Here is an 8,731-nt window from a genome sequence, read left to right as displayed (position 1 = left end):
TTGATGCCAAATTAAATGGGCCTGAAGGGAATTACACTTTGGAGCAAGCTCCATGGGAAACAGGATGAAAAGGAAAGTACTATTTTTGAGCAGCTATATGAATTTCCCCAGAAACACAAATATATAAGTTGCAGCATCTTTGGCTTGTCCAGAGGGAAGAAGGCATGGTGGCCAAAGATGGGGATGCCAACGGCAGAGTTCTTGAGTTCAAGCCCCAACTTTGCTAGTTCTTGTCCACCAGCCTTGGGAGACTTACCGGCCCCCATGTGCCCCAGGTTGCTGGCTTGGGACAGCTTCTCCCAATGCCTGGGAGAAGCATTCCAGTTAATCAGGCATCTGGTGAGCCAACGACCACTTTTTCCTAAGGTAGGTGGGAGAGCAAATTAGGGTTACAACTGTGAAAAAAATTACTGTCTGGCCTGTGGTCCCTGCCACCCAGGTCTGTTTCCTTCCTACTGTGCCTGGATTCCCCCATCTGAGTCTCTGCTGGGACGCTGTGGCCAGGCCACCAGCCAGCCACCAGACCCTTCGTGGCCCATCCCGCCTACTCTCTTCGGCCTCATCCGCTCCTTTGAAGCCAAAGGTCAGGACGTAGCAAACAACCCGGGCTTCCGAGTATGAAGTGTGTCCCTGCTTCCCATTTGGAAAACCTCTCCCTCCCTGGAGACGCGTGCTTGTCTTTTTCACGCGAGTGACCAAGGGTCACCTCCTTCGAGAGCCTCTTCTGCCTCCTTCACGATGTCACTCCCTTGTCCCCCCCCCCTCCATCATCTTGTAAAACCTCTATTCTGGCACACAAGAAATGAGGCACTTCTCTTATAGCAGTCACAGCCATGTGAAATCATGAATTGTGAAAAACCAAGTCTGTCTTTCCTCCTAGAGACCTTCTCGAAGATGGGAACCAGGCTGCATTCTCCTCTGAACACCTGTCCCGTGGCACAGGCCTGGCTCCACAAAGGCCTTCACCCGCTTGCTTAGGGCGAAGTAACCAACAGAGACATGTTTCCTTGACAACCGAGACTCTTATATTTTCTGTTTTATTTGGTTTCCAATGTTTTCTTTGAAAATACTTTTTAAAACATTTTCTTTTTAATGAAATAGACATACAGAAAGTACACGAAAACTAGACACAGCTGTGAAACCAGTGCCCAGACCCTTCTCACACTCCTTCCAGTCATTGCTTATCTGTCCCACCTCTGCCCGCCCGGAACCACTATTCTGACTTTTGATTGGGATTAATTGTACCTGTAATTTTGATATAAATGGAACCATACAGTACACAGTCCTTTTGGTCTGGCTTCTTCCGTCCAATAGCATGCTGTGAGCACTCTGAGCTTTTGACAGTAGGTACAAAAGCACGGGACATGGAATGAAATTGTGCTCATCCCTAGCCTTTCTCTTACACATCACTGGATTCTGGCAGAGAGTCATTGAACGAGTATGAGACAAAGTCATTTGCTGGAGGTTTCACAGGTCCTCAGTGACAATATTTGGGTCAGAAACCAAGTTTCTCCTTTGTTGAGGCAAACACACATATTGACAAATTCAAGGCTAAATCCTAAGATAATGGAAATAGATTACATAACTTTCAACCACGTGAAAGGGACCAAAGAAGTAATAATTATTTTGTAAAAGCCAACAATAATCTAATAAAAGTCCAGAGAGGAGAAAAAAAGAAATAAAATCGAAACAAACAAAAAAAAAGTTACAAATAATGACAGTAGGAATAAGTCCAGGCAGAACAGCAATTACAAGAAACAAACAAAACAAGGGTTAAATTGTATTAAATTTCAGGGATTCTCAGATAAGACTTACATGCAGCTCCATACCATTTACCAGAAATAAACCTAAAACATAATAACACAGAGAGGTAAAAAGTAAAGGAATAGGAAAAGCTACTGTCGGCAGAAATTCTCTTCTTCTCCTACCCCACATCCAACACAGCAGCAAATCCTAACTGCATTCTGACCCAAACATTTCTCATCTCCTCTGCTGCTAACACACTTGTCCGAGCCACTCTCGTCTGCCTTGGCTTATGCCGAAGCATCCCAACTCATCTTTTGACTGTTGCCCCTCTGGTTTAATTCTTCACATAGTAGCCAGAGTGATTCTTTTCAGACGTGTTCAAATTATGTCACTGGTCAAGACCCTTTGGCAGTTTCCTAGGACACTCAAAGTAAAAATCCCCTGTGTTACCATGGTTTTTAAGCTTCACCTATCCTGGCCCCTCCCGTTTCCTTTCTGAAATCATCTCCTGTGAGTTCCCATTTGATAATGCATTTCAGACTGAGGCTAGCCTCTAGACGAGGCTGAAGGAGGAGCAGGAATACAGGGAAAAAATTGGGGACAAACTGGTACCCACCCGAAGCGCAAAGTAACACCCGAGATATCTGAACCTGGTGATGTATGGAAGATAAGCACAGAAACAACAAAACCCAAACCTGGTTCAAAACCAGGCGACACTGAATCAACGCTGACAGTTACAGGCTGGTGGGAAAGGTGTACCTACTTGTAGCCATAAATACTATTTGCTTCAGTCTAAATTCTTTTTTTTATTACAGATTTTTTTTTTTAATTAACAAAGACCAGTAATTCCACAAACCAACAATGCCTCGGTGGCACACAAGTACTGTAGGCTGTTTGTTTTTGATGAATCTATATATAACAAATCCTCATTAGATGTGATTCCCAAAAGATGTCTACATTGGCTTGGCATGATTAATAATGTAAAGTAAAATAGAAACATCAGAGCAACTTAAACATTGGTTTAATTTCTGTGTGTCAATTCAAGGTCAGTGACGAGAGAGCCCCATTAAAAAAAAAAAATGAAGTCACAAAGTCTTTAGGAAGCAGCCACATCCCTATGTGCATTTGAAACCTGAGGGCTAAAAATCCATTCTTGATGAACACCATGAAGCAAAGGGCGTGTAACATCCACCACATATCTGTTTCAAAAATGGCATGTTTCCAAAATTATCCACTTCTTTCCATGTAAACATCACAGTTTGAATAACTACAGAGAAGCCATCAGAATGAGTTCCACAATACACTAACCCTCACGAGGCACCCCTGAGCTCTGTCTTAAAGCATCCACATCAATCCTGGGGCTTAAAGAACATCTTCTTTACTTTAACTGTTGGTTTTACGTGTTCATTTTCATCTTGATAGCTGGCCCAGTCTCTTTTTTTGGCAAACTTTTTTCCAAATGTCCCCACCAAGGTCTCATATCTTCTAGCCATTTCTTCGTCTGATACATCGAGCTCCACTGTGTCACCTTCATCTTCTTCTGTTTCGTTCTTAGTGTTCATCTGAAGCATTAATTTTCTTTTTCTTTAAGCTCTGGCAAATCCAAATACCAGTGGTCTTCGCTGATGATTTTCTTTTCTTCCTCTTCTAGCTGTTTCTTGGTCTCTGAGTCCACTCCCCGTTGCGTGAACTTCACGTGCAGCAGGTTCTCGGACAACTTTGTCTTGCGCTCCGCCACCATATTGGCTCTTGCTCTGGGCCGAGGTTGGCCACCCACTTCAATCTAAATTCTATACATGATGTCCAGCACTCAACTTCTAAAAATGAGACACATAAAAAAGTAAAGAGAAAAAAAAAAGCACTGCCAAGAGAAGATGCCATCAATGTAATCAGACTAAAAGAGGACCCATGATTTGTAACCATCAGAAAGAAAACTCAAAATAACGATGACTAATATGTTAAAGGTATTAGTGGAGGTGGACAGTGTGCATGGACAAATGCGACATTTCAGCAGGGAGATTGACACCGTACAAATCAAAAGGAAATATGGGGTGGCTGGTTTGTTCAGTTGGTTAAGCGTCTGACTTTGGCCCAGGTCATGAGCTCATGGTTTGTGGGTTCGAGCCCCACGTCAGGCTCTGTGCTGACAGCTCGGAGCCTGGAGCCAACTTCGGATTCTGTGTCTCCCTCTCTTTCACTGCCCATCCCCTGCTTACACTCTGTCTCTGCCTCTCAAAAATAAATAAACATTAAAAAAAATCAAAAGGAAATGTTAGAAATAAAAAAAAATATATTAGTAAGATAGATGAAGAACGCTTCCTTAGAGGTTCATCAGGAGACTCAACACAGATGGAGAAAGAATCCAGCAACATGAATATAGGCCAATAGGAATTACCTGGACTGAAACACGATGGGGAAGAAATGAGCAGGGAAACCAGAACAGAGCATACAAGAGCTGAAGAACAATATCCAGTGCATGTAATTGGAACTCTAGAAGGAGACAAGATGCAGACCAGGGCAAAAAGATATTTGAAGAGATAAAGGCTGATAATTTTCCAAAAGGAATAAACAACAACAGGCCAGAAAGCCAAGAAGCCCAGCGCCCTCCAGGCAGAAGAAATACTAAGGATAAACCACCTGGACACACCGTATTCAACCTGCTGAAAACTAAGGAAAAAGAGAAGTCTTGATGGCATCCAAAGAAAAAGTCCCATGACATACGAGGGAACAAAGGTAAGAATGTCAGCAGACGTCTTGTCGGAAACTATGCGAGCCAGAAGACCATTAAATGACATCTTGAAAATGATGAAAGAAAAAAAAGAATGTGTTAATCCAGAGAACAGTGGTCCAGAAATGAAGGAGAGACAGACTTAAAAACAAATGAAAACTGAGAAAATGAAATAATGCATTGCAAGCAAATGACTGCCAACTTTGAACTCTGTAGCTGGCAAAAATGTCCTTAAAAAGTGAAAGAAAAACTGGAAACAGCCCAAGTCCACCCCACCTGTGAAGAGATAAACACGATGTAATGTGTCCACACAATGGGAGGCTAATTCTGCAATAAGAAGAGATGAATCTCCCCCAAAATCAAACTATCCCAGCCACAAGAGACTATGTACTATGTGATTCCATTCACAGGAAATTCTACAAAATGGAAAATTATAGTGACAGAGCAGATTAGTAGTTTCTTCAGGCTGAGGATCTGGGAGGAGACTGACCATATTGGGGTAAGGGAGGACTTTTAGGGGACAATAAAGGTGTCCTTAAACTTGATTGTGGTGGTTATTGCATGACTACATACACCGATAAAAGATTATTGAACTATACTTGTAAAGCAAGTTAATTTTATTGTATGCAAGTTTATATTTCAAAGCTCTAAAAAGATAAATTGTTCTCAAGTCAAAATTGAATGGATGATTCAATCAAAGTGAAATAGTACACTAAGCCTTGGGGTCTTGAACATTTTATGAAAATAATTGAATCATTAATCATATTTGAATGATCAAAACTAAGCTTGATAATTTGGGGGAAAATATGAATACAGAATAAAAACATTTCTAGGCCAAAAAAAATACTATGAGGAGTAATGATGAGCACGACTGCACCAAAGGAAACTTTAAAAGGAATTTCTCAGGGGTTCCCGGGTGATTCAGTTGGCTAAGCATCTGATCTCATGGTTCATGGGATCGAGCCCCACATCTGGCTCTGCACTGACCACCCAGAGTCTGCTTCTGATTCTCTCTCTGCCGCTCTCTCTCTGCCCCTCTCCCACATGTGTGAGCGCGCTCTCTCTCTCTCTCTCAAAATAAATAAAAAGAAACTTTAAAATAAAGAAAGAAATAAGAGGAATTCTTCAGGCAGAAAAAACGTGGTCCCAGATGGGAGCCGAAATTCAGGAAGGAACAGAGAGCAGTACATAGGGCAAGTAGGTGGATAAGTGTAAATGAATATCGACTGAATGCATAATTGCAATGTTTCACAGTATTCAGAACGTATGCAGAATTAAAATGTGACAGTGGCACAAAAAGTGGGGCGGGGGGTATTAATGGAGTAAAAAATGTGTTCTGAGTCCCTTTTATTGTCCAGGAAATGGTAAAAATACAAATGTATAGTAGACACTCATGAGTCCGAGATGCATATGGTAATGTCTAGAACAAACACGAAAAATACAGTGACAGGATGGGTGAAAAACATGCCTAGAGAAGGAGCTGGAATAATAAGATATTTGATTAATGAAAAGGAAGGCAAGAAAGAGAAGAAGAAGTATGAGGAACAGTTGGAGTGAAAACAAAACAAACAGTAAGATGTTTGATTTAAACCATATCAGTAATGGCATTAAATGCGAATGAGCTAAAAATTCCAGTTAATAGAATAGATCGTCAGACATGAGTAAATAAATAGTACTCAGTGATGTGCAGCTTAAAAGAGGCACACATTAAATGAGAAGCCAGAAAGAAAAGTTGAAAGTGAGAGAATGGTAAGGATTTATGATGCAACACTAACCAAAAGAAAGTGAGTACAATTACTATATTAGTATCAAATGCTATCAAAGTCAACTCTAAGGCAAGAAGGATTATTACAGATAAAGACAGATGTTTCATGAAAGGGTAAATTTATTAGTAATATACAGCAATTCTAAATTTACATGCATGTTCAATAGCATAACTTCAAAGTGTGGAAAGCAAATGTTGGAAGAACTTAAAGGGGAAACAAAGACATTTACGGTCACGGTGGAAGTTTCTTGAACTTCTTTCGATAATTGATAGAATGCACAGATAAAAGTTCAGTAAGAAGGTAGAAAAGTTGAGTAACAGAATTACAACCTAATTGGCAAACACAATGCTATAACCCCAAATGCAAAATACACATACTTTCCAAGTGTGCCTGGGAAATTTACCGGAGTTGATTGCATGCTGGGCCATAAGACAGTTTTGACAAATTTCAAAAGACTAAACACCAAAGTGTGTTATCTGACCTGGGTAGAATTCACCTAGAATATAATAACAGAAAGGTAAATGGAAAATCCACAACTTGGGCACCTGGGTGGCTCAGTCATTAAGCATCTGACTTCGGCTCAGGTCATGATCTCACAGTGAGTTCAAGTCCTGCTTCGGGGAAGCTCCAGCCCTACTTTGGGTAAAAACGTAAACCCTGGGTGAGCCCTGCTTCTCTCTCTCTCTCTTTCTGTCTCTCTTCCCCTCCTTCTCTCTTTCTCTCTGTCCCTCATTCACTTGTGCTCTCTCTCTCTAGAAAAAAAGAAAGAAAGAAAGAAAAAGAAAACCCACAACTTTTAAGGAATTATGTCATAGAGTTTGAAATGTCAAAAACAACTTTAATGAAATTTAGAAAATCCAAACAGCACAAACATCACCATGCAAGATGCAGCTAAAGATCTACTTTGAGGGACGTTTTTAGCCTTAAATGAATACACAGTAACACCTTGGTTTGCGAGCATCATTCGTTCTGGAAACATGCTTGTACTCCAAAGCACTTGTATATGAAAGCAAATTTCCCCATAAGAAATGATGAAAACTCTGATGATTTATTCCACAGCTCAAAAATATTCATATAAAAATGATTATCATACTGGAATATAATACAAAATAATAAAGAAAGTACAAAATATAAAGAACAATAAACAAACTAACCTACACTTGCTTGAAAACCTTCGTGGCTGGTGCGAGGGAGACAAGAGAGAGGAGGGTTACTGTGTAGGACGACTCTCAGCATTTTAGCTCAATGGAATCTTCTTCTGCGTGGGGCCCCTTGTTTATGCTCTCACGGATGTTGACTACAGTATTAATAAACTCTTGTCATGCACTGTATTTAATGTAACTGGCAATAAGGCAGCAGAGGAAAGGGTCTCTATCTGCATTACTCGCGATGTAAGGGTTTGCTGTATTAGCGAAGAAGCAAGGGGAAACTCTAAGCACATTAGATCCTGTGCCATCCGGAGTCTCCCTCAGCACTGAAGCACCCAGTGCCTCCGTTGGGGGGGATGTCGGCAGCGATTCAATGGGCTGTCCTTTGAGAAACTGCCGTTGATGGACAAAAACCCCCTTGCCCAGGGGTGCCTGGGTGGCTCAGTCGGTTGAGCGGCCGACTTCGGCTCAGGTCATGATCTTGTGAGTTCGAGCCCTGCGTCGGGCTCTGTGCTGACAGCTCAGGGCCTGGAGCCTGTTTCGGATTCTGTGTCTCCCTCTGTCTGACCCTCCCCTGTTCATGCTCTGTCTCTCTCTGTCTCAAAAATAAATAAACGTTAAAAAAAATTAAAAAAAAAAAAAAACCTTGCCCAGGACACATCCTCTCCTTGGGGACAGTCCACTCCCAATAACTGGTTGATGGGGCGAGGAAAGGCTTGGCTCTCTGTCTTTATTGTGCCTATTGGATTTTAATCTACAGGGCTGACTGAGTGTTCCCACAGCGAGGTCAATGCCACTGAAAGAAAACTTTTGTGGCATTTCTGGAGAGAAGAGGGCACGCCAGGCCACTCGGAGCCTCATGGAGAGGCACCCTTGTTGGTCAGGAAGCAGATGCAGAAGTGAGAGACACAGCTTGGCCAGACCCTTTACTAGGGTTTCTGCAGGAAAGGCAGGTGGGCAGGAACGCTTCGGGATAGTATATGAGAATTGGCTAGTTTGAATAATTCCAGGGGGTCTGGGACACAAGGAGGGTTGTCCCTAGTTGTCTGGCACCCGGCCCCGGGTGACTTAGGGCAGGGGGCATATTGGCTTGGTGGGTGATGGTTGGATAAGAAAGTGGTTCCGAGTATAAGGTCACAGGGAGAGGTAAACCGTTTTGGCTGTTTGGCCCTGTAATTAACGAGTGTCAAATAGACAAATACAGAATCTAAAACCACAAAAGTGTCCCTGTGCCTGAGTCCTTTGGGAGGGGCAGAGGCCTTTTTGGGGGTAACTACAGTTCAGCTTGCCCTCTGCCCAGCGCTGCCTTTCTCGTTCTCTCTCTGGTGCTCATTCTGTGGACC

The 8,731-nt window shown here is 42.2% G+C and overlaps 1 pseudogene; it reads right to left on the bottom strand.

The window, feature by feature from the left end:
* Window positions 1–3,077: 3,077 nt before the first annotated feature.
* LOC125922615 (M-phase phosphoprotein 6-like) lies at window positions 3,078–3,487 on the bottom strand (annotated as a pseudogene).
* Window positions 3,488–8,731: the final 5,244 nt, after the last annotated feature.

The sequence above is a fragment of the Panthera uncia genome, chromosome B1, assembly GCF_023721935.1.
Source record: "Panthera uncia isolate 11264 chromosome B1, Puncia_PCG_1.0, whole genome shotgun sequence".
NCBI classification, from domain to species: Eukaryota; Metazoa; Chordata; class Mammalia; order Carnivora; family Felidae; genus Panthera; species Panthera uncia.
Note: the sequence above shows the minus strand (reverse complement) of the source record. Positions and strands in the feature narration are given on the sequence as shown.